Source organism: Marmota marmota, unplaced genomic scaffold, assembly GCF_001458135.2.
Source record: "Marmota marmota marmota unplaced genomic scaffold, marMar, whole genome shotgun sequence".
Lineage (NCBI taxonomy): Eukaryota > Metazoa > Chordata > Mammalia > Rodentia > Sciuridae > Marmota > Marmota marmota.
The window spans coordinates 4977639-5005029 of record NW_025999968.1 but is presented as its reverse complement, the minus strand read 5'-3'; the positions used below and the strand labels follow the sequence as shown (position 1 = coordinate 5005029).

General features: G+C 32.2%; 1 protein-coding gene across 17 annotated transcripts in view; it reads right to left on the bottom strand.

Moving 5' to 3' along the window:
* Zbtb20 (zinc finger and BTB domain containing 20) overlaps positions 1 to 27391 on the bottom strand; it is an 809739-nt gene that overhangs the window by 467496 nt on the left and 314852 nt on the right. For all 17 annotated transcript variants that reach the window (XM_048803868.1, XM_048803910.1, XM_048803874.1 and 14 more), the window contains one exon: positions 6314 to 6387. The gene's annotated coding sequence lies outside the window, so the exon portion shown is untranslated. The remainder of the gene's footprint in view (positions 1 to 6313; positions 6388 to 27391) is intronic.

Sequence of the window (27391 nt, the reverse complement as noted above, 5' to 3'; positions counted from 1 at the left end):
TCCTAAGCCTACAGGCCTCTGGTCAATTAACATAATAAAATACAACAAAATTTGAAATAAAATAAAGGTTTAAGAGTTCAAATACAGTCTAAAATATCACATTTTTGTATGCATTCCTTCCTTCCTTCCATTATGAGCACTTAAAAATAAAAACAAAAGATCCATTAACCAACAACAGGATTTTAATAATTATTAACTAGAAATGAAATAAAATTAATTTGACCTTATTTTAGAAGGTTGTCAGAGATCTACTAGTCTATTTATGCAGATGGGAAATAAGTTCTGATACATTCAACTTCAATTTCAGAAGTCTAACCAATTCAAACTCAGAAGTAAACATTTAGTGAGGATTCAAAATAAATGTATGGATTCCATGGCATGTACATACTATTTATCTTTTATTTGACCTTGATCTATTCCAGAGCTATCCTTCAATTGATATTTTGTTGAGTATCCACTATGTGCTTTCTCAGTGTATTGGGAATGAAATTCAAATTCCTTAGCCTGGCATTTCTCTGATCTCACCTCCATTCACTCTGCTTCTTTGACCACTTTGCCTTAGCCACCCTGGAATGCTTTTAGTTTACTGAATACTCACTTTTCGTACTTGAATACAGGGCTTTGTATGTGGCATTTCTATTTGGAACTTTCTCCCTCCTAATAGTGCTGTCTGCATCTCAAATTCTTCACCTGGCTGATTATTCTTGTCCTCCAATTCTCAACTCAAATGTTGCTTTCTTTGAGAATTCTATGCTCAGCATTCAATGGATATTACAATAAATTTCCACCACCCACTGTTGTCTTGCATATATAGCTCTTTTCAAGGGCCAAAATTGATAATTTTGGATTATTTGTGTACTTATTTAATATCTGATAGTCTGAGGTGACTAAGTAGGGCCTTAGGGATCATTTCTACATTCCCAGCAGTAAGCACAGTTGAATAATAAATTAATTATTCCATTGTAGTAGATTCTTTAGGGCTCAGAAATGTTAATTAAATGTGGACTCTACCCTAAAAATTTATTTTCCAGTAAGGGAATAACACATGCACACAAATAATGTCATAAAATATGGAGAATAACTTGCATCTCAAAAATTGTATAGATGAGTGATGTATTAGTTTTCATAGAGCTTCTTTGAAAATTTAGAATAAACTTTGGCTAAAAATAACACAAATTTCTTCTCCCACAGTTTTGGAGACTAGAAGTCCAAATCAAGCTTTCAGCAAAGTCACTACATATGCCAAGTGAATTTGGTGGTTAGTGGAGAGTGGATATTTCTGGATATGTCAAGTAGGGAAGAATTCGTGAAATTAATAGCCTTTCAAACAGATTTGCATGGACTGATTTGAATATTTAAAAAAAAACAGAATTATGCAAAGTTCAGATAGTAGAAAAGATATGAATAAAGGTGGGTATAAGAATTTGGCCTGAGTATATGGTATATCCATTAGAAATGGGGTTAGGGTTAGATTTTATAACCCCATGATATTGAAGAATTTTTTGGTAGTGAATATAAAATTATTGAAAGTTTTGTCTGAGCAAAGGAGACATAATTTTAGTGTTTCTGCTTCAGGAAAGTTAATGGGGCAGCAGTATTTATGATGAGCTGATACCCCTGCCCTGTTTCTACCAATTAAGAAATTTCCACAGGTAAGAGAAGATGAAAGCCTCACTAGAACAGAGGTATCAAAGAAAGAGAATTAACAAGACCTAGCCACTTACTGGACATCTAGGAGCAGGAAGAGGCACGAATAATATATTTTGAGTCAAGGCCTTAGAGAGCTGGGGTAAGGAAAATTAGGATAGTTGAAAGGCAGATGATTTTTAACTAGGAGAATGAATTCAGTTTTAATATACAGACTCCAAGAAAGCAGTGTGATTTCTATTTGAAGATTTAAATACAGATATTGGAAATGTAGACCTGGTGTTTGGAGAGGTATTAGAACTAGAGATATAAACTTGTGAATTATCAATGGTGAAATACTTGAAGTTCTGTAACTCTGCAAAACAGTGTCAAGTCATGGGAAGAGTAGGCATATAGAGTTTGACAGACATGTTCACATTCTGTATCTAAAACCTATCAGTCACATGACCTGGGACAAACTGCTTAATGCCTCTACTTTCTCATATAGGAAAAGGGAAAAACAATTTTATCCTTAATTAGGATTACATGAGTTGAGTAATTAAAGGGTCTTTTTATCTTTAAAGGTTCTTCCATGGGCTGGGGATGTGGCTCAAGTGGTAGCGCACTTGCCTAGCATGTGTGAGGCACTAGGTTAAATTCTCAGCACTACATAAAAATAAAATAAAGATATGTGTCCACCTAAAACTAAAAAATAAATATTAAAAAAAAAAGTTTTTTTTAAAAAAGGTTCTTCCATATTTGGAGGACAAAGTTCCTAGTAAGAAAGTATTTATTTATTTAAAAGACTTGTTCTTTTAAAATTTTTTAGTTGTACATGCACACAATAAACATATTTATTTTTATTTATTTATTTTTATGTGGTGCTGAGGATCAAACCCAGTGCCTCACATGTGCAAGGCAAGTACTCTATCACTGAGCTACAACCCAGCCCTGTATTTACTTTTTAATCCACTATCTTAAAAATATGTGATTTGCTTTCTTTTGATATTTAACTTTCTTTGATTGGATTCCATGTTGCAACCCCTACTTTTGTAAAACTGATGCTCCTATACATTCTGGTTCCCTTCTACTTGCTTCTCTTTAGTCACTGACACCAATAAGCATTATACTATCAAATCACACTATTAGTATTCTCTGTTTCATTGGCTTTCATTTCATTTCAATTCCTGATGGCCCAGAAAAAAAGGTAACAATTTACTCCTTGTGCTTTCCCATTTAACATTTTATTTATAAGAAAGATGCATCCATTTTACAAATTTCTTAATGACAGGAAATAGGTATTATTTAGCTATGTATCCTGATGGCATTTTGCTTATTGGAGGCATAGAACTAATATGCATTAGTGTAGAGCAAAGAGACAAAAGGTTTGAGGAGTAAGTCTTGTTGAAGACCTCCATATAGGGCCCTCATTTGACATTTCTATGCCTCAATTCCCCATTTTTTTTTCAATATGCCAATGCTTCCATGTTTTTTGTTTGTTTGTTTTTGTTTTTGTTTTTTTAAGGGAAGATCAGTTTCTTTATATTTATGCCATAAAAACTTGGCACTTTTGTACATGGTGACTTGAATTTCTTCGTGTGGGGAAGGGGAATGTTTAGATGGAATAAAATAATTTTGAGGAAGAATTTACACTATATCCAGGACTTAACTTTGGGTAAAATAATACAAAAAATTCTTACACTCACTTCTTTGGATTTCTAAATGACAGAAACCAATAAAGGCAACATGAAATAAGTTATCAGGGAAATAAATTAATTTTAAATTATTAAACTTTATTTCATTTTTTTCAGACTCTGAAAAACTTTTCTCTGATGGAAATGACCCCTTGCTACAGTGACATTCTGACACCATGCATGATGCACACTCTTGGAAAGTCTGAATTCCATGTCACAATGGCTCTGTTCAGACTACTGGTTTCATCATGCCTGTAAGCCCAATTAAACTACTGAAGTTTCTAATGGTCCTCTGTCTACTCTGTAAATCATCATAAGAATCATAAAGAATATTAAGTCAACCAATAAATTTGCCTCTGTACGATTCACTGCACCACCAAAGGCATGGTGTCAATAATACAGGAATAATAAAAAAAAAATGTTTTGATAACAGTGTTTTCAGAATAGCCCTTTAAGTATGAATTTTGGATGGCTTGGTGAAGGGGACTGTAGTTCAACATGTCTCAAAACTGAGCCCAAAATGATTTGCTCTTCAGGAAATACTGTTCATGCCATGAGGGCAGAGGAAAGATTGAAGCCTGTGCATCTACATTTGTGTCTACTCTCAGGTCTACATGTCTAAGGATGATTTGCATGGGTGGTCAGTATGATTTGTGTAAATGCATGTGCCAAACTGGACCTCGATTTATTTATTTCAAAGTGAGTTGATGGGACTTTCAATTCCTACATCCTTTGCAGTTGTAATGTTTGATGATGTTCTACCCTTAAATCCTTTCCACCTCAATTTTTCAGTCTTAAAAAATGTGAAATATTCTATAAAGTTCTTTGATGTTCTTAAATGTTACTCAATATGGTAACAGTCCAATTCACTAGGCCTAAATTTTATCATTTTAGTTTTGCCTCAGAGGCCAAGTTTTATGAGCACCTTAATTTGCATCACCAGAAGCTGATTTAATAAAAATGAAAGGATTCCTTTTGGAAGTAAATCTTTAAAAGTGTTGGTGGGAGGAGGGACAGAAAAATTTATGTCAAATAGTTCTGAGTTCTAAAGAATATTGTGGACTTATTGTTTAGAAACTGGTCCTGAATTTTTATGTAATGAAAAAAATTTCTGCTTATAGTAACTTCTTAATTTTCTGCTCTTGTGAGCCAATATCTATTCTACAACTTGACCCACTTCCTTGAAGCACAGTCTACTGTATGACAACTAAAAAAAACTTAAATGGCAGAGCACTGTCCACCTAGAGTCAAGTCAAGTTTAGGAGACATAAGACACAAGTTAAATGGAAAACTACTGAAGACCATTTCACAGACAAAAAGGATGTGGTATGAATAGGTACTCCTATTTTGTCAGGAAAAAGAAGAGTAAAGTCAATGAGGTATATGATGAAAAGAAGATTTATCTTTAGAAAATTCCTTCATGAGTGTCTTCCCCTAAAAAACTTATTCAATCTTTCTTTAAAATAAATATTCTCTGGATGAATGAATTCTAAATTTCTGAGTTTTTACAAATGTAATGGTACTAATAACAATAGCTATTTTGTGATCACCCATTATTGTATCAAGTAGTGGGGAATTATAAAAATGAACAAGGAGGGGTCTTGCTTTTAGAGACTTTACAGTGGGTTTGAACTTTTGTAGTTATGACAAAATCACAATAATCATTTATTCTCTCATGCCAGCCAAGAACTGTGCTGAGTTGACAACACATATAAGCTGCCAAAGTCCCTCTATTTCACCTGATGCCCTGACAGGGTGATGATCTTGGTTGGCCCATGCATCATCCCACCAAAAAATAAATAAATAAATAAATAAATAAATAGAAGAACTTATAAAGAATTTAAACAAAAGACAGAGACATTTAAAACACTCCAGGACTGTCTACAGTCAACACACAAGAACTACAGTCAATAATGAAAGAGTGCAGTTAATCAAGGTAAAAATGGAAGAAATCACCTTTAGTGCTCTCTGCTGGACAATGACTGGCACTCTGAAAACCACGATGCAGCAAAACCACATCTGGTATTCCAACAAGGAAAGTTAAGTGTTCTAAGACAATCTAGCAAAAGATCTTGCAACACATTAAACTTCAAAACTGAGGAAGATGTCATAAGCTTCTGGATTTCATTACAAGATACACATTTGGACCTAAAACTTATAAAAGAAATGATTGACTTTCCTTGTAGTATTTCACAACCTTTGAGTACAGCATTAAAATGATTTTCCTTTTTTTTCCTCCACCAACCATAAGCTTCTGTTTTCTTACCCTGGGCATCTGAATCTTTTATGTGCTCCAGTTCTATTCACTGCCTGTTATTCAGACATTGAAATCCCAAATGTTAATTGTTCTTCCAAGTACATTGACAAAACAGCAGCTAAATAAGGGTAGACCAGACTGTGGTAGACTCTGACATACATTTATGGAACAATGGGGCTCTGAGAGACAGCCTTGTAGCTCACGGGAAGACAGAAGATGTGCTATTTTGATTGCTTTGTAGCAGAATGGGGAACACGAGCACACAAGGGAATTATGCATTTTACTTAGTTTTGCCCAAAGTCCTCAAGGCAACAGGATCTTATGATGTCATCATGAACTTTCCATTTCCATTGACACAAAGGCTAAAAATTTCTAATGACATCACAAAGGAAAATGGAATCTACTTAGATTCAATAAGAAATCTTCTTTTACCTTTCATGAGTCTGGTACAAAAAAATGCAAGAATCTTTCCAAACAGGGTGTATGTCACTGTGCTGAAACACTGTGGGTGACACCCTCCCTAATGAAATTCAAACCAGCCAAAAGAAAGAATCTACACTTTCGGTTAAATAAAAAAGATATACTGAATATTGAGCCTACCAACTTTTTTTTTTCTTAAAAGAAGGAAAATTATTTAAAGATATATTTCTTCAGGGACTTTCAAAACCAATGTTTTTGTCCGTTTTTGAGATTAGTCACAGAAAAACAGAGGAAGGTACAGGAAGCTTCTACTTACAGGAATATAGTGCAGCTCAATCTTTTGTTTTTAAGGTGCAGTGATTTCAGTCTCTAAATGTAACTTCAGGCAGTCTGAAAAGAAACAGGTTAAAATCTCTTTCAGTTATAATTGGTATTTCAGATTTAATTAAAAATTAAACTTTCATAATGTTTCACCATCCAAAGCAATGCATTATCAGTCAAGCGTGGCTTTTTTTTTTTTCCCCTGTTAAGGAAAAAAAAAGAAACCTTCTTCCCAGAGTAGTTTTTTAATGAAAAGAAAAGGATCTAAAGAGTGAAGAGAGAAAAAGCAATTCTGAAAAACAAAATATGCCTCCATGTTAAGGATTTTGTAATGATATGAGTAGGAACTTAGTGTTTTTGCATTTTAGCTATATTTTATCTGATATTTTAGAAAATATTCCTAAACAACAACTTTACAAAGATTACATAAAATTAACACTCAGAGAATAAATAAGAAAATCTATGGATTTGAATATACACATTAAAGAAAAAGTATGAGTTCAAATGGAATTGGGAAAAATGCTAGATCTATTTGTTTCAAATGACTGAATTGAATGGTGGTGGGGCAGATGGTGAAGTAGAGGTAAATGAACATATTTAGTAACACAAAATGGTCATTGCACTGTATTATTGGTTAGTGTGCCTTATTTCACATCATATTGTGTATCTTGTCAATGCAGTCCCGAGTCATCATGAACAGGAAACAGCACAGGAAGATCACCAGGTTTTAAACCAGACCTCCTGATTTAACTCCTGGTTCAAAAAACATGTATCTTTAATCTTTAAATTTAAGAGTACATGAATTAAGATCTGAGCTTAAAACATCATACTATATTTTTCAGTCCCTTTCTTCTTCAAACAATATCATCTATAAATAATAGTTAAAAAAAAACATACACACTAGATTAAGTCATGTTTATTTTTATCTTCAAATTGTTATTTGAAGGGATTTAGAAAAAGTTTTTAAAATGTAAAGTGGAGCTATTATAATTATCCTTCTTTTATTTTACAGCAGTATTTTTGAATATATATTTGTACCACTAAATATGGTATGTTTATGTTCAACCTCATATAATGCAAAGTAATATTTTAATATTTCCACATATGAGAGTATAATCATAAATTACCCCTGAAACTGCACCTATTATTAGAATATGCATCTGGTTCTCACTTGTGAATCCTGTTTTCTTTTTCCTTTGTAATATATGGAAGAATAATTTGGGTAATGCGTCTATTTGATATACATAGATTTTAAATGCAAACTTGCTCAGCTTCACACTAAATTCACCCATGAATGGATTAGGCTTTTAAAAAATCACTGACATTGACTAACTAAACTTTTCCCCTGCTTCTCAAATGCCTGAATTAGACTGAAAATGCACCAGTGTAAAGACAGAAATTATGGAGGCGTCACCAGGGACAACTGAATGAGAGGAGGGGAGTGCACATATATCCTTATAAGGCAACAAAACATTCGTAAAAGAAACTGACAAAAATAACTGCTCAGAAATTATATGGAATAACAATAATCCCTGATAAATGATTCCAAAACATAAAAACTGCCCACCTCTACATGAATCCAAATCACCAACTAGTATTGTTCTACTCACCAATAAAATATGGTTAGTGAAACTGATTCACTGTCTAGCTCAGACAAGAAAAGGTGATAGAAACTGGGCTGGATATTTATATATGAACTATTTAACTGACAACTAGCAGTTCAGTTTAATCAGTCAGATCTCCTTTTTCTCAATTCACCAGATGTTGACTGAATTGAACTATCAGTTCAGTTCAAAATAATAAAGTCTATTCTGTGAACAGTCTACTAAGTTACATTTCCCCTGCCCCTTATGTCATTCCTCTTTGTCTTCTTTGACCTTTGTTTTCACTCCATTTCTGTGTATTTCCTCCCTACTTTCACTTCTTGATTTCTCCCTCCCCCTTTATCTCTGTCTCTGTCTCTGTCTCTGTCTCTTTCCCCCCTTGGTGAGGGTAATGAAGCTCAAAAATAACATCTTGTATCCTGTTGAGGAAAACTTGGTCACAACTATCCTTCCAGATGACAAACTCATTCTTAAATGTCTGTTTCCCAATCCAAAGAAAACAGAACAATTGAGAAAATAGAGACACAACGTCACTTACCACCATCACCACTACCACCATCACCACTTTTAATTCCTATGCTGCATTCATCACAAGGGGGACGAAGTTTATTTACATTTTACCTAACCTCAAATAGGACCACAAATAAGACTAATAACAGGACCATTCTGTGGCACTCAGGCAAACGGCTGGGCAAAACAGATGGATCTTACTTTGCGCCAGGACTCAAAAATACAGTCGCCAACTCACTGTTGGCGACTACGTATCTTGGCCCAAAGATGGACCTGGAAATGGGACCAGTTGTCTTTGATATGAATTCTGCTCCTCTTCATATCTGCCTCATGAACAAGTCATTAACTCTGTCACTATGTAATGGGACTCAGTATTGGGTAAAGACTGCTTAGAAAGCAGGTCATTAAGGTGGTAAAATATTATGAGGACATGTTGATAAGATTAAGGAGTAGAAAGTTAGGACAAGGACTTTCTTACTGGCACTACTGTCTACTTTTCAACTTTCTGGTTTTTGTGTTTTATTTTTCCCAAATTCACACTGTACAATGAACCCACTTTAAAATAGCAGACTAACAGAGTATGTGTTATCAATAAGAATAACTTGCTCCTGACATTTCAGGTTCCAAAAATTTTTAATTTTTTTTTGTTGTTGTTGTTGTTTCAAACAGATCAATCTCAGTCATTATCAGAATTGACAACTAGTGCCAGACTTCTCTAATCAGGACAAAACTATATAAGGTTTTATAGATTACAGTCAACATCCAATGATGCACTGAAAAACAGCTCAGTAATCAATGTAAATTACAAAGCCTGGAAGAATACTTCCTTCCAAGAGATCCTCTAGCAAAAGAGTTCTACATTCTGCACTAGTTAAAGATTCTGAATGGCTTTCCAGAGAAGTAGCAAAAGCTTTGTATTACAGTAACCTATCCTGTGCTTCACAAAGCGACAGACAAAGCCACCAGTCAATTAAAAAAGAACCGAAGGGGGCGAGGAACTATAGATCTGAACATTGAGTAGGAAAAAAGGGTTGTTTTTTTTTTGACCACCTTCTACTTTAAAATCCTCACTTAGGAGTTTTAGATATCACCAGGTCACAGAACTTCAAGGAAAGAACAACAATGCACTCCAGTTTAGGAGGCCTGTTAATTCAGGCATCCCTTTTCCTTTTCTCCCAACCATTCAGCCCTGATTATATCTTACTCAGATTATTTTTGAGAGTTCACTCACCTCTCTATGATTTATTCATGTTGACACTGTTCAGATTTGATTTTTAAAAGATACAAGCTCTGTCTGTGGTCAACATAGAAGGCTAATTATAATACTTTGGGTTTTTTTAGATTTTTTTCTTTAAAAAAACTTTATTACAGAAAATTTCAAACATATGTAAAGGTGAAGTGCATAGTAAAAATGAACTCCTACATACTCACCACCCATAGTCAATTTATTTTCTAGCCACCCTTTCACCCACTTTTTCTTCTACCAGATCATTTCAAAGACAATCCCAAATAGCATGTCATTTCATCTGCCTTAGTATGCTTTACTGAAAGGTAACAACTTTTTACAAACATAACTCATTTCATCCAATTTCAAAACTAAAACAACTCTTCAATGGTATTGAATATTCTGTAAATGTCAAAGAATTGACTTTTAAATATTTTTATTTTTATTTTTTCACTCTCCCTCCCTTCTTCCCTCCTTTCCTCTCTCCCTTCCTTCCTCACTTTTTCTTAAGGTAGCTACTTTGAATCAGGATTCATGTAAGATCAACATATTATATATGGATGATTTCCCTTTAATTTTTTATTATTTTAACTTCCTATTATGAAACAATTTTAGATTTATGAAAAGAAAGTACAGAAGGTTCTCATATTTCCTTCATCAACTTTTCCTAATGTTAATGTTTTATATAACTAAGATAAATTTCTCAAATTTAAGAAATTAACATTGATACAAACCTATTAATGAAACTGTAGACTTTATTTAGAGGCTACCAGTGTTTCCACTAATATCATTTTTGTGTTCCAAGAATCAGTTCAGGATACCAAATTGCATTTAGTATCATGCAATCATGTCTACTTTAGTCTCTTCTCATCTGTGACAGTTTCTCAGTCCTTCCTTGTTTTGCATGACCTTGAAAGTTATTGGTCAAGTATTTCATGTTACTGAATTTAAATTTGTTTGATGTTTTCTCCTAATGAGATTGGGATTATGAATTTTAGGGAAGAATACAGAAGAAGCAGAAGTGCCCTTTTTATAATATCAGATATTATGATATAACATCACACATCACTGTGGATGTTAACACTGGCTCCTTTGTTATGATGGTCACTGTCAGGTTTCTCTATATTTCCTTCAGTTTTAATAAACATAGCTTTGTTTTTAATAGCATGCTGATGTATAATTTATATAAGATATAATTTACCCTTATTAATTATAATAATAAATTTAAGAAAATTTAGAGTTGCATAACCATCATCATAATCCAGTGTGAGAACATTTTTGTCAACGTTACAAATTTCCTTCCTAACCTGAGGCAGTTAAGCTCCACTTTCAGCCCTAGACCCATGCAAATAATCTGCTTGCTTTCTCTAAAACTCTGCCTTTTATGGACATTTCCTGTAAATGCAATGATACAACATGCATTCTCTGTCATGTAGCTTTTTTTCATTTATAATAGACCTTTTATAAAGATTTATTTATGCTGTGGCATGTAGCAACAATGTATTTCTTTCTACTGATGGATGGAATTACATTGTATGGATGTAGCACATTTTGTTTATCCATTTATCAGTTGATGGACATTTGGATTGTTCCCAGTTTTTATTTTTGACTATTATGAAAAATACTGCCTTGAACCTTTACTTTGTACAGGTCTCTGTGTGATGTGTTCTTATTTCTCGCAGGTATATAACTAGAAGTGGAATTGCTGGGTCATAAGTATAAATTTATTTTAATTTGTAAGGAATTTGGAAACCACTTTCAAAGTAGCTGTACTATTGTACATTCCCACCAGCAATGGAAGAGGATTCCAGTTTCTCCATATCTTCACCAACACTTGTTACTCTCATTTTTAAATTATTGCTGCTATATTGGGTTTGAAATAGTATTTCCTAGATTAAATTTACATGTTATTAAGTATTAATTATGTGGAGCATCTTTTATCTGCTTGTTAGCAATTCCTACTTTTTCTTTTCTGAAATGACTAGTCAAAAAAATTCCCAATTTTAAATTGGGTTGTTCATCTTTTTATTATTGAAGAGGTCTTTGTATGGTATGGATAGAAACTCTTTATCAAATTATGATTTACAAATCCTAACCTTGAAGATATTTTTTTCCTGTCTTCAGCCTGTCATTTTATTTCTATAATAATAACTATTGAAATGGAAAAGCTTTAAACTTTTTAAAAATCCCTATTTTTTTCTTTTTTAAATCAAATTCTTGGTATCATGTCTATGAACTTTGTCTATCTCCAGGTCGTGAAGATTTCTCCTATGATTCTAGTAATTTTATAATTTCACTTCTTATTCTTAGGTCCACAATCCACTTTTAAGTAATTTTTAAGTATAGTGTGGTGTAAGAATTTAAAATATTTTTCTCTATAGTCTTAGTACATGAATATAAATATATATTTCATATAGTCCTAGCACCTAAGAACCTAGCACTATTTATTGTAAATGATCTCTTCCTCTTCCAAATTGCCTTGGTACTTTTGTCAATAGCTACTCACCAAAAATGTAAAGGTTACTTTTCTGTACTCTCAGTTCTATCCCAGTAGATGCCAGCACCACATGTTTTTCCTTACTATACTTTTTATTGTAAGTTTTAAAATTAGGAAGTTTACATCATTTGATTTTGTTTTATTTTTCATAGTTATTTTAATCTGAGTTTTTTGCTTCTTCATTTAAATTTTAGAATGAGTTTTTTAATTCTGTAAAAATGTCTTTATTCTTTCTGATGTTATTAAAAATGAAATTTTTTTCTTAATCTCAGTTTTGTTGCTAGTATATGAGAACAAATGATTTTTGTACAATGATCTTTTTATCTAGTTAACTCACTAAACTCATTTATTAGGAAATAAAAAGAGTTTTATTTAATTCTGTTCTATCTTCCCTTTCCTTCTCTTCAGTTTCTTTTCCTTCCCAACTCTTCCCTTTCCCTTTCCTTTCTTTTTTTTAAATTAACCTCTTTCTCTACCTCACTCTCTCTCTCTTTCTCTCTAACATTCTTGGTAGACATTTTATTACAATGCTTAATATAATAGGTAAAATATGATAATACTGTCCGTTTCCCAATTTTAGAAGTAAATAAGACATCTTTCATCATTAAGTTATTTATAGATTTTTCATAGATGCCCTTTATCTGGTAGAAATTCCTGTCTGTTACAAGTTTATTGAAATTTCTATTACAAATACATATTGGATTTTCTCAAACTTTTCTGCATCTATTGAGATGGTCAATTTTTCCTTTTATTTTATTACTGTGGGATATTACATTGAGATTATTGGATAGCAAGCACATTCTATGTTCCTGGGATAAATCCAATTATTCAGGTTGTATAATAATTTTCAATATTGCTCATATTTGATTTTTGAATTTTTTTGAGGATTTTGATGTCTGTTTTCATGAGGGACAGTAATCTGAAGTTCACTTTTATTGTGATGTCTGTGTCTGGCTTTAGTTGCAGGGTAATAATCCTCTCATAGAATGAACTGAAAAGTTTTATTTTTCTCTATTTTATGTAAAATTTTGTGAAAGATTGATTATTTTTCTTCTTTTGGACAGAATTTACCAGTGAAGCAATCTAAATCTACCATTTTTTAAAAAATTATCTCTTTACTGTTATAGGCCTATACAAATTGTCTATTGTTTTCTTTTTTTTTTTTTTTTTGAGTCAGTTCTGTTAATTTGTGCATTTTTAGTAGAGTTTAATTTGTCTAACTTGTTGAACATCTTGGGATATATTTTTTTATATTATTGTCTCACAACTCTTTCAATCTCTATGGCATTAATAATTTCTATAGCAATGTCCCCTCTTTCATTTTTGATTTTCTGATTTTCATTAACTGTCATCTTCTCTCATTTTTATTTAGTCAGTCTAGCAAAAAGTCCAACAATTTTGTTAATCTTTCAAAAAACTAACTTTTGATTCCATTGGTTTTCTATGTTACTTTCTTTCCTATTTAATTGTTTCTGTTGCTTAGTATTTTCTCTTTTTTAAATTATTTTTAGTGATATATTTATAGTATCTATTTTTATATACACATGTTAGTTACCTTTCTGTCACTATAATGAAATATCTAAGGCAATTAACTTATAAAGAGAAAAAGGTCTATTTTGCCCCACAACTCTGGTGTTTCCAGTCCAGGATTGAGTGGCCTCATGGATTTGGGATTTTGTAAAGGGCAACACAGCAGGTTGGAGTGTATGATGGAGCTAACCACTCAGGTCAGGAGCCAGGAAGCTGAGTGAAAGCAAGGATCAGTAGAATCCCATCTTGTTCAAGAACCCACCTACCATTAGGTACCACACTCATACTAGGCTCCATTTCCTAAAGGTCCACAGTACCTCCCAGTAGAGTCACCCAGTGGATCAATTCTTCAACACATGATCTTTGGAGGACACTACCCATACTCAAACCATAACACTACATAATCACATGGCCAGGTTTTCTTCTATCCCCACTGCTTTGAGTGGATTTTAATTACTGTTGGTTGTAATTTCTTTTCAGTTAAAATAATTTTTCTGCAGTATTTCCTTAAGACAATTCTATTAGCAATAAATCATTTCAGCCTTTGTATATCTGGGAAATCTTCATTTTGAAAGAACAGTTTTGCTGGATATAAAATTCTCTATTATATCTTTATTTTCCTTCAGCACTTTGAATATGTTATCCTTCTACCTCTGGTTTTAATTGTTTCTACTAAGAAGCAAGCTGTTAATCAGAGTGTTGTTCTTTCTGTCTACTAAGTCTTTTTTCTCTTGTTGCTTTCAAGATTTTCGGTTTCTTTGGCCTCCAAAAGTCTGAGAATCAAACTCTTGTGTTTGACTTTTGTGTTTATTCTACTTAGTGCTTTTGAGCTGGAATATTTAGGCTGATGCTATTCCTCATAGTAGGGAAAGTTTTGCCCGAACTTCTTCAATTATTTTTCTGCCCCTTGTTTCTGTCCTCCTTTCCTGTTTCTGTCCTCCTTTCCTCCTATTTCACTATACATGTTAGTGTGTTTAATGATTATCTCACAGGTCTCTGAAGCTTAATTCATTTTCTTCAGTTTTTTCCTTTGGATTAGATAATTTCTGTTGCTTTATCTTCAAGTTCACTGTGTCTTTCTTCTGCCATAGCACATCTGCTGTTGAGACCCTCTAGCAATTTTTTAAATTTCAGTCATACATTTCAACTCCAAAATTTCATTTCTTTTCAAATAATTCTTATCTTTATAATGAAACTCTATTTGAAGAGTAATTATAGTAATGCTTTTATTTAATAATTTAACATGATTTCCTTATTTATTTGAACACATTTATAAGCACTGCTTTCATGTCTCTGCTAAATATTCAACATCTGCTCTCCCCACTTCAACTCAGAGTCTGTTTCTTTCAACTGCCTTTGTAACTGGGTATGGATCATACTCATATTTCTTTAATTTCATAATTTTCCTTGAAAACTGATATTTTATATGATATGACAACTTTGGCTTCTGATTTTTCCCTTTTAGGGGTTGTTGCTGTATTGTTCTTTGTTTCTTTAGGAGTTGTTTGATCTAACTCTGTGGAGTCTGTCTCCTCCATGCTGTGCAACTGCTGATGTCTCTGTTTAATTTTTGTAAAAACTATTTTCATTTTTTAGGTAGGACTTGCTATTATGTCCACACACTTTATAGGCCAGAAAATCATTCACCAGAGGTTGTGTACAACCACACTGAATCAATAAGGTAATATACCTTGCTGATGAATATGGGTATGGGAAATGGAATATATTCAAAATTCAGATAGTTTACAAATCTTCCTTGACTTTTACTTTTCATTTGGCTCTCCACTATCTCTTCTTTGTGTGCCCAAAGCCCTTAGGTACAATCAGAAATATATGTAATTCTTGCCCATCTCTGGTCTTCCTTGACTAAGTATGTAATCTTCCAGAAAATTAGTGCTATGTGGCAGCTTATTAAGGCACACTATGGTAGTCTCTTTTCCCAATTCTCCTGTTGAATTTGTGGCCAATCTGCTTGTCTATTGCCTGCCTCATTCTGAACTGCAACTTTGTGCTAGATATAATGGTTGTTCTCCCTGTTTGTTTGCCATGGAGATTGCTGTTGCTCTGACAACACATAAGGTCATGGATTTCTTCTATATTCTACTCTATCTAATCAACCTCTTTCAAAAGAGAATTTGTGGGATTTTTCCATCCTGCATTGCTTGGTAGAACTATTGTTCCAATGGAGCTATGGAGAGGAGTGAGGGATAGAAGAAGTCGTGGCTAAAATATCATAATCCAATTATGATATTTGTTCCATTACCCTTAAAAGTACCCAGTTTGGATGATATGATCTTTTCTATAGTAAGCATAAGCAACTTAATACATTTCTTCAATAAATTAACATTGTCTAATTTTTGTCCTTGCAATGCAGGAGTCAAAAGCCCAGTGGCATGCATGTTTGTGGGTGGGATGGGGTGGAGGGAATCTGATTGCCATTGAATGAAAACTTTCATGATGATTATATCTATATAGGAAACTCTCTACGGAATATACCGCTACATATATAGAAAGTTTCAAAGTTTTGGGGGATAAAGAATGTCTATCAATCCTGAAAATATTTAATTATGTTGACTCATAGAAACTGGGAGGTAGATGAGGTTGCCAAATTTCTCCCATGAAAGATAAAAATTGTGCCTTTCTTTACAGAGATGAGAGAAACCAATCAATGAGAAAGAGCAAGAATTTCATAATGGGTCGACAAAAAATTTGGAGCTGGAATAAACTTACTCCAAACAACTATGGAGATCATGTCACCTAGATTTAATCTCATATAAAACAATAGTCAGCAATCTCTCTAAATAGTTCCAAAAACTCTTTGGATCACATGAGTATTCACCATTTTTTCTCTCTCAGTTCGTGTGCTGGCCCATGTGATACTTCCTCAGAAACATGCCAAGAGGATAAGCTCCTCTATGAACTTAAATAAGTCTTGTCATTTAGAAAGTTGCCATATAGAAGCAGGGAATAATAGTCACTGTAAAAAAGATGATTTGTTCTTTACATGATGATAGACAATACAATTCTCTTGAGAACAGACTTTCCTAGAGCATTTAAATTATGAACATTTACAAAATCACCCCTTTCACACAAAATCAAATAAACATGTAGTATCTGTTTCTAGAAATTTTAAAACTTTTATTTTTCTTCAAAGCTACTGAAAGAGATAGGAAAAATAAGCAAACTTTTTGCCATAGATATTCAGAGTCTATGAAGATTTAACTGTGAATATCTTACTAATATCACTGTATCAACATTAATGGTTCACATTTATAAGGTGTCAAATCAAACTATTCACCAACCTTCATCTTACTGAAGTGTCATAAGAAGTCACCTTTAGCTTATGAACCTACAACAGGCAAGGTTACTGTTTCTATTTGGAAAATAGAAGATTTGATTCATAAAATAAAACCCTGAAGCACCATGTAAATTGCTCAAAGACACAAGTAAGCCTGATCATGTAGTCTAATGAAACTCTTCTCACCTTGCAGTATGTGTTTATCACTCAGGCAATATCCAGGCTGTAATGAAGAAACTTAGAGTCTTCACCTCCCATTTATCTTTAAATAAGAGTGGACTTAAAATAAATATTTAAATAACTTTTTAATCCTATGTAAGGGTCCTTCTCCAGCTAGTCTCTCAACTGAACACATGAACATTTTTTGGCTGTGTGTTTAGGGTGGGCTTTACAATTTCTAAAAGAGGATTCCAACCCAATTCCAATGTTATTACTATGTTTGCTATTAACAAAGAATAGCTGCATTCCAATGATATCTAGAATTTGCTGTCATGCAATAACAATCAAAGGCATAACTTAGAGAAATGTTATATATGAAAATTTCCTGCAGGATATGCATTCCTTCCATTTGAATTGCCTAGATAGACTCTGAAATTCATCTTGCACAATCACAGTTTGATTACCCATTTCCTCTGAAAAACACTGAATTGCTTCCTTTTCCTACTACTTGGTATGTGCTCAGCAACTGAAAGATATTTATAGTAATTATTTTCTCCAAAATTAATTTAATAATTATTCAAGTAGTATTGTATATCATTGGCTTCCTATTAACCATTATTCAGTTTTCTTATTATCCTTGTAATTGCTTAACTTTACATGAATTTGGTCTCACCAAATTACTTCCTATTAGGGTTTTCCATTATATTCATAGTAAAATCTGCTATTATACAGGTATTAGACCATCCCTCTGAAAAAATATAGAGGTTATAAATTGCTTCTAAAAAGAAACAGAATAAATTTTATGCCAAACCGTAAAAAATAAAAATAATGCATATCAAGGGCAAAGACAAATTATTTTAGATAAAACCCTGACTTATTTACTTTTATTTTTTTCTATTTATACCCTAATACTATGACATGAGCATTAGTATGAACAATTAAGAGTTAGATATGCTTATAAAGGTAAAGTACCTTAAAAGCCACAATGCATCTCTCTCAAGACTCTAATCCAATTCTATCTGAGGAGCTATCCTCTTTCTGTCAAGTGTGGCATGTAGAATTTCATTATCTCCCATAGCTCAGATTATCTACAATTCATAAAATACTTTAACAAAAACTCATGAAGTGAGTTTTGTTACATATCCATATAACTACATCTTGGGTTTAGTACGGAAATGCACAATGCATCAATATGTGTTTCATCAAGACAGTTGTTTTAATGTAGCACAAGGCTGGGCAAACAGAGGAAATGTGTTGGTGTAATTTATTTACATTTTAATAAGACTTCAGATAAATGATACCACACAGGAAGCTCATGGTGAGGGTCAGGAGAAATGGTGGCTGAAAAATGCTTTGAAGTTTGAAAACTGTATTACTTAATCAATAGCATTGTTTCTGAATTAAAATAGGATAATAGTTCCAAAGGGACACATGTTGTGGTCTGTGACAAACACTCTTCAATATAAGTATTAAAAATTGGGAGGGAATAAAAATTTCACAAAAGAGGATAAATTTCTAAGGTTGTAACTTAAAATATATACTGAAAGCTAAAGTTTAAAATGAAAGGACTCTATGAAAGAAAAATCTCATGAAAGCCCAAAGGATATGAATCTTGTCCTTTAATATACCAAAATTTACTGTTAAAATTCCCCTTTAGTAGATATGCTAACTATGTGTTAGCATTTGGATTTCTCCTACTTTACATATTAATTCTTTTGTGAATGGTTTTAAGAATCTGGACAAGCTCTTTAATAAAATTGTCTGAGGAGATTCAGAAAGCAATGATTTTTAGTCCACACTTGTAGTAACTAGCACTATGCCTGTTTCCAAATTCTGAGCAGGGTCATCTTTGTGTAAGACAAATTACCACTGGTAATATTTTACAGATTAATGTGCATGACATTTGTCTATCCAATGTGGTTCCAAAGAGAATTTTGAAAATCTTGCAAAAGAAAATATAATTTTTAAGCAGCAAGTGAGGAAATTGTTGTAAAGGCACAAATGTGGTAGGAAAAGTATGAAGAGGCCCAGGGTGAGGTAAATAAACAAAATATATTTTCTATGTTCTAATACTTTTGCTAAAAGAAAGAACAAGAACATGATGCTGTATATATATATATATATATATATATATATATATTATCTTCTATAACATTTCATTAAGATTTGTTATTTTGCATTTTTCCTTGTTCATCTCTATCTACAAACCAGAAATCAGTTCTTTGAAAGTATGTGACATAAGCTTTTCTGTACTATTATTCATAATATCTAGCATCAAATTGAGTAGAAAAATTAATTCTCAGTAAATATTTGTTTGATTTGCATAAAATACAAATAATCTAGTCAAAGAGGGTATGCAATAAAAATATTAAGTGTTATTCATTCATACTGTGTAAAAGACCTAAGATAAAAAAAAGGATTTCAAAAAATAAGATATTATATCACTAGATAGGAAAAGCAGGATAATTATGCTGAACTACAATGAAACAATAATATTAATTTTAAAAAAACCCTTTAATTGAAAATAAATCTATATAAATAGATATTGAAATCCTACAGATAATTAGAAAGACTCTCAGAGAAATAAAGACCAAATGACAGCATAATAAAAATGATTTGCCCCAAAACATTTCAGTCATACTATACAAGAAGTGATAAAGTATGATTAGACTTTTCAATTTCTCAATCATATGGAATACAAACAATCTATAATATTGAGGTCTATAAATTTCCTGAGGCATTCCCAAGTTTTATAGATGTTCTTAATTAGAATCTGGACACTATTGTTTTGATGGCAAAACTCATAATTTCTATTATAAATCATCATTTTACATTTAAATAATTTTTAAAATTAATACTGTGACATGATATACAATCAGTTTATTAAAAGTCTTCAGGCTGGCACAGTGGTGTACACCTATAATCCCAGCAGTTCAGGAGGGTGAGGCAGGAGGATTAAGAGTTCAAAGCCAGCCTCAGCCAAAGCAACTCAGTGAGACCTTGTCTCTAAATAAAATACAAAATAGGGATGGGGATGTGGCTCAGTGGCCGAGTGCTCTTGATTTCAAACCCTGGTACACCCTCTTTTTCCCCCCCAAAAAAGCCTTTAAAGTTTTCTCAATGAAATCCTAAACACAAAATGTTTTCTAATAATGCAAAAAATAATTTAATAATGAAAAATCAAGTATTTTAAATCTTTTGCTGAATTGTCATGCTCTGAATTATTCTAAAACATTTTTAGGGGCTCTGCAGCTGAATTCTAATGCCTAGTAAAGAATGTCTGACACATAGCAAGTGCTGAATAAATGTGTGCTAAATTGATTTGAATTAAGAAATATATTATAAGAAAAATTCTTTTTCCTCAGCTAATTGGACAATGTTTACCAAAAAAAAAATGCACAAAACTTCAATGCTCAATCCTAATAATCAAAGAAAGCAGAATTTTAATCTACTTTATCAACATAAAAAGACTATCTGCCTCAAATCAGCAGTTAATATCCAACTGAACTATGAAAACTAGAGACATTACCACATAATCCAAAACAAGACATATACTTCCTTATCACTGTGATTATTTAAATTGTTTTAGAAATTCTAGTAAATGAAATAGGACATTAGACAGAATTAAAAGGGAAAAAAGTAGACATATTTCTTTGTTGGCAAATAACCTAATGGTCTTGAAAACCCAAGAGAACTTCTAAGAAATTATTAAGAGAGTTGAGTAAAATAGCTAGATAATAAATGTTATAAAGAATAGACACAGCTTTTTCACTGAAAATTTAAAAAGTAGAATGTAAGTAATCCAAAACAGTAATGAGAACATAATATGCCTATACATAAGTATAGAAAGAATTTGTGAAGGCAGGCAGGCATTGTGGCTCAGTGGCAGAATATTTGCCTCGTACATCTGAGGCACTGGGTTTGATTTCCAGCACCACATAAAACTAACAAACAAAATAAATATCTATCTATCTATAACTAAAAAAAAAATAAAAAAAGAATTTTGGGACTATAATAAGATGACACAATTTATGAATGAAACATTATGTAAATGGAAAACCTGTGTTTCTGATTATGAATATTGAATATTACAAAGATACTAATACTAATTTATAGGTTTACTAAAATTCCAGTGAAACAATTTTACAAACTAAATAAATTAAATGAATCTTGAATAATAAATAGGTGATAATTGTAAAACCATTTTGGATAAGAGACAAACAAGGAAGGATTTGACTTAAAATGTAGATAAGGTTACTGTGATGCTGTAATGGTTACAATATGGAACAGTGAAAAAAAATAAAACAGATCATTAAAAGATAAAAGTAGATTCTAATGTTAATAAAAATTAGTATGCAAAAATGACAGTATCAGAATTAGTGAGGAAAGGTGCTTAAACACTTGGTTAATCACTGGAAACAAAATTAAGTAAGATGCTTCTCTCATACCTTAGGCTAAGATAAATTTTTCAAGGAATAGAAAACTAAATGTACAAAATAAAACTACTATCATACTAGAAAAAATGATGATTATTTACCAAGTTCCAAGTTTAAAAAAAATTAAGATAAAAGCAAAGAACAGAGTAATTGGGAAAAAGAATAGAATTGACCATACAAATATTTAAAAAGTTTTACACATTTGCAATAGCAAAGTTAAGTGGTATATGAAAACTAGGGAAAACATTCTTGAAACATGTTTGACAAAATTAAGGTCTTATTTTTACAAATCAGTTAGACTATATGAATAAAGGACATAAGCAAACAGTTTGTGAAAAGAAGAAAACAAAGGCAAGTAAGTATATGAGAGACATTCTAGCTTCTTATTAATCAAATCTGTGCAAATTAAAACAAAATAAATCAGGTTTTTACCTGCTAAATAGACAAATATTTACGATACTATTCAGAGCAATTGAAAAAATATTTAGAAAAGTACTTTCATACACAATTTGTGAAAAGTTACCAAAAGAACTTTGAGAAGTTCACATTTTTTAATCCAGAAATTTACTTTCTAAGAATACATTCTAAAAACACAATTCAAGATGCACATCAAAATTTCTATGTAAGAATGATCTCCAAGAAAATAGGTTATATATCAAATATGGAGGAGTTGATTAAAATTTGTTGTAAATAAATAAGGTATAATATTACCCAAGTATTAAAAAGCACATTTTATAAATATAATACAATTAAAGTTGAGTGAAGAAGGCAGATACAGATTATATGATCAAATATTTTGTTTAAAATACACATATCAACATATAAATATACACATGTATACTTGAGAAATGCACATAAAACTGGCAGAAGGCAGAGTCAAGTCTTGGAAATTTCATTCCTTGTTTGTGGCAATAACTAATTTAAATTTTACCTACTATTCTGAAATTCTTTTCAATAAGCATACTTTACCTTTTAACTGGAAAAGAAAGTTACTTTAAGCTGAAAATTAACTTGCATGCATTCAGCATCCATTCAAGTTAAAAGATCAACACCAATAAAAGTCACTTTCTCAGGGGCTGGGGTTGTCACTCAGTTGTACAGTGCTCACCTAACATGTACAAGGCACTGCGTTCAATCCTCAGCACCACATAAACGTAAAATAAAGATATTAGGTCCACCTAAAACTTAAGAATAAATTTTTTTTTAAAAGTCACTTTTCCTATACATATATAATTACTGTGTTGTTTAATCTGTGAATACCCAGATTTTTGTCTATACAATACATCTACTAGGATATTTCCTTTTCTTTTTCTGAAGAACAAATTGTTATCCTAAATTAAAAATCAAAGAAAATAAAGTCACTCTTAAGTACCATCTTGGACCACAATGTTCTCTGTGGTCTGATGGCCCTTTTTCTGTCTATTTGTAAATAAAATTAATCTTAATAATAAAATTAACATTAATAATAAGTATTCTGGTACCACATTCAAGAACATATAATCTGAGAATGTTTATTTGATCCATTTAGCCAAAATCAAGGAAGTCACTCCAACCAACTGTGCCTAACACAATGAACAATGCATTTGTTTTTCGAATTTCTTTTACATGGAACACCAACCTTGTCTAGTATTCCAAAAGTAACAATGGGTAGGACTTGGATTTTCATCAGTGCTTAAAAAATAGCTGCCAAAGTCAAGATGTGCAATAACCTTCTAAGTAAGTTTGCTGGCTCCATATTGTGTTTGAAGGCACACCCCCTCCGAACGTCTGCACTCACCATCTGCTACTCAACCACAGAATAATGTACTCAAGTCTGGTATTGCTTGGCATAGGCAAAGATCGTCAAAGTCCAACTCCATTCAGATATGTGCACCATATCAGGAACCTTATGACACAGTCCTCAACATCAATGCAGCACATTCAAGCTCTACTGCAAATCAATCAAATGTGTATGACAGTCAAGCTGATAGACAAAATCTAAGCCAACCCTGAATACCTACTGTGCATGGATCTCTCCAGTTTGCCTGCAGCTCACCTTCTATTAAGATGATAGCTTTGGCCTAGTCTTGCATGCCAAAATAAGTCCATGGAGTCACTCTGGCAAGAAGAAGGGTCTATATCAATGTCAACAACCAACTTCCTTGCTGCCGACCCTACCATCTGTCCTCCGCTTCCCACCTACCTTATTTTATGTGGACCTTGATGAATGGGATTTTAATAGTCCAAGATTCTAGTTTAGCCAGCCTTTGCAGATGGGGTCAACATGACTGCCCTCTGGCCAAACACCCAAGGTGACAGAGCTGATGGAATTACCTAGAGAGTGTCTTTACGCAAATCTGATATCATAAATAAAACAAATGAAGGAATTTGGAGTTTTCAGTCTATGAAAAACAGTATGTGTTCAGTAGTTTAAATAAAGAGGATTTCTTTTTAAATTATTTGAAATTCTTATATATAAAGATAAATTCCATTTCAACACTGGTTTAGGGAAATAAACTGAATGGATTAAAAACAAAAGTCAGGTTGTATTTTCAAAGTAGGTTTGAAAGAAAGACTTGAAAATAATCTTAAAAATATGTAGAAATAAGACTTTATAGTGTAACATTTCATTCTGCATTAGATGCAACAGTGTTAGAGAATATAGCACATGCTAAATGGAAAATAATAGCTTTTATACCTATTCTCCAAATGTTATATAGCACTTACAGACTTCAAGTACAGCAGTAGAATTTAATATAATCTTAAGTATAAAGAATGAATAGTTTAGGGAGAAATAAAATTTTCTGGTCACAAAAAAGATATATGAAAGGCAATAAATTAATATTGCCTTAAATGTAGTAAATAAAATTATTTTGTTTGGCTGAACATATTGACAAACCTTTTCAATTAGGTCATTAAAAGTGCACTTAAGACTGAGTCTAATGGAATATGAAACAAAGAGAAAATTTCAGGAAATGTTACTGGTTCCAACCCAACTCAATTAAATATGATGATATGTCTTTATTTTTCCTGCAAGGGAAGCTAATTGTATTTCTAGAATGGTGTCTGAAATCACCAAAAATAAACAAAAACAAAACAAATCTCTATCCCAAATCTGAAATATATCATCTGAAACTCCAGAAAATTTAAATAAGTAATAATTAGAAGATAAATCTTCAATGCAAAGATAAGAAGCTGTGAAAATAGGGCATATACCATAAAGCACTAAACACAGAATTATTCAGAGCATCTGCTGTAGTGTCTTGTACATAGTAAGAACTCACTATATGTTTGTAAGATTGACCATAATTTAATTGAAAGAGATCTATAATGAGACTTCTATAAGTAGAATTTAGATTCTTTCAGGACCATGGGAAAAAGTTTCAATCAAACTATTTTACTAGGTATATCAGTTGTCTTTGATGCCATGAATTGTGATGAGTTTTTATTGTGTCTAAAGAAAAATACTGTTGAGGTTTCTTTGGAGAAATTATGGTGGAATAGAAAGCTATATTTAAATTTCTAAATATCTCCAAAATTTCTAGCATTATTTGGTCAACTATGATAATGCTATAGAAATCCTTCATAAAACTTGAACTTACAATGTCCTGGCTTAATCATCTGACTAATCTCTTTGAGTTTTCCTGAAATATGCTCCCATCCCATTTTCTATGGGAATTCTCCCACTGATTAACACAGAGAATGAGAATTTGGCCTGTGATCTATAGGCACCATTGAAATGTGGCCACCTGAGGCATGTAGGGAGGGCATCCAGCTGGCACACCACATGTTGCCCTGGAGTAGTGTACAATGAGAGGGATATTTTGGCTAAGAATACCTGGGCAATCTCTACAAAGGTTCTGATTATGAAAAGGACTCCAGCATCATCATTGTCTCATGAGTGTAATGTGAGCCAGGGAGACTTCTATTTCTAAGTTTATATATTTTCAAAAGAGAAAATCTCTTACAAGAAAAATCAAAGAACTGTATAAAAGAGAAAAGCTGGACCACTAATACTAGATTTTGAGTGTTTTCCATATCACTGGAAGAAAATGTTTTGAAAACTCCAGATAGTTTTAAATTGATGCTAAAGCACATTATAGACTTGACCACAAACTAAAATGTAATAAACTCTGTAAAATATAGAAAAACACAGAATGAAAATTAATATCTGTAGTACAATTGTACTGTATATTATAAAAATCAATTAAATTCATATACTACTCATGTTAAAAATCTGCTGTTTTTATTTTTATTTTACTCAACTTGTGAAAAAGAAAATCCATGCATTTGAACTGTAATGCCAATGAAACAATTTTGTCAATTTTGAGCCTAGTTTTTCAAAACACCATACGTGATTAGAACACATAATGCACTAGTATTTTTGCCAATTTTTGTTTTTAAACTAAAGCTGTTTTTGAATTACATAAGCACAAAATCAGAAATTCAAAACCAGCAAACATATTTAGGGGTGAATTTTAAAATAAGCCCACTTGATTCTTTGTTAAACCAACTTTGTGCGCCAGGAACATTTTTTGTCAAATTCCACTGGGGTAAATAGGGTAGCTAGGAAACGCTCCTCCTGGTGAAAAAGCAGCATATGCATTATTTGCAATAAGTTTTGTTTAGAGTTTTCACCCTCCTCCTGAGTGATTCTGATGATATTTACAATACAATATGAATATACATCTTATGATTTATGATGTCACCAAATGTTAAGAAACAATTACAGCTGGGTTTTACACTTGTGTTTATATGTTATTTTGCATATAGATTCCAAAAACCAATGAAGAGACAATTTGATACAAAACACACACTGGAACTGAAAGACAGATTCTATCTATCAATATAACCAGTTGATAGTATTTCTAAGACAGAGTTTGACAGTAAGTGAAACAAACAAACATAATGGTTTAAATATGCCACTTCAGCCACTGAAGCTGTCATTCAAGAGTATCTTCTTTGTATCATTAATTCAGTGCCACATGAATAGGAATTCTGCTTGCATGAATTTTTGGTGATAACTAGTACAAAGGGAACTAATACCCACATGCAAACTTTTAAATTTCTAAATATCTCCAAAATTTCTAGCATTATTTGGTCAACTATGATAATGCTATAGAAATCCTTCATAAAACTTGAACTTGTCATCATATATGTCTGTTTGAATTTTCTTAAAATATTATAATTGTATGCTTAATTTACATGTGGTTTTTTTCCTAAAAGCTCAAGAAAATCACAAAGATCACAGTGTCCCAAGACTAATGAGACCCAATTTATACCAGAGAAAATAGAAGCTCAGAAACTAAAGAGTATTGGCAGAAGATCATACTGCAAGTCTAGCAATATATTCAGTGTGATCACTTCAATGACAATAAAACTAAAAATTACTACCTCATGTTTTTTACAAAATTACCTTTTTACTTAATTCAAAATATTTTGCATAAGACTCTTATTGGTAGCTAACTAACTATATCATTTTTATTAATTAGTTTTGGTAATATGTGACCAGTAATAGTTTGGCTTACATCATGTAGTTTTTTTCAGAAATTTACATACTTTAGAATCTTAATTTCCTAATGTTAATTTAATGTAAGAGGCCAGTAAATACTAAGATTCAAGTTGGTCTCTTCCATCTTTATTGATAGAAATCCAGAATGCCACAAGCCAGCACTGCTGGTTGCTGATAATATCTAAATATTATTCTCCTAAAACTTGTATTTTGAAACTTTCTTCATTTTAGAATTACAGGTAGAAAGTCATTTTTCTTTGATATAAACTGCATGCTTTAAAAAAGAGGCAGTCCTACACAATAAATATGTAGGGAATGGTTTT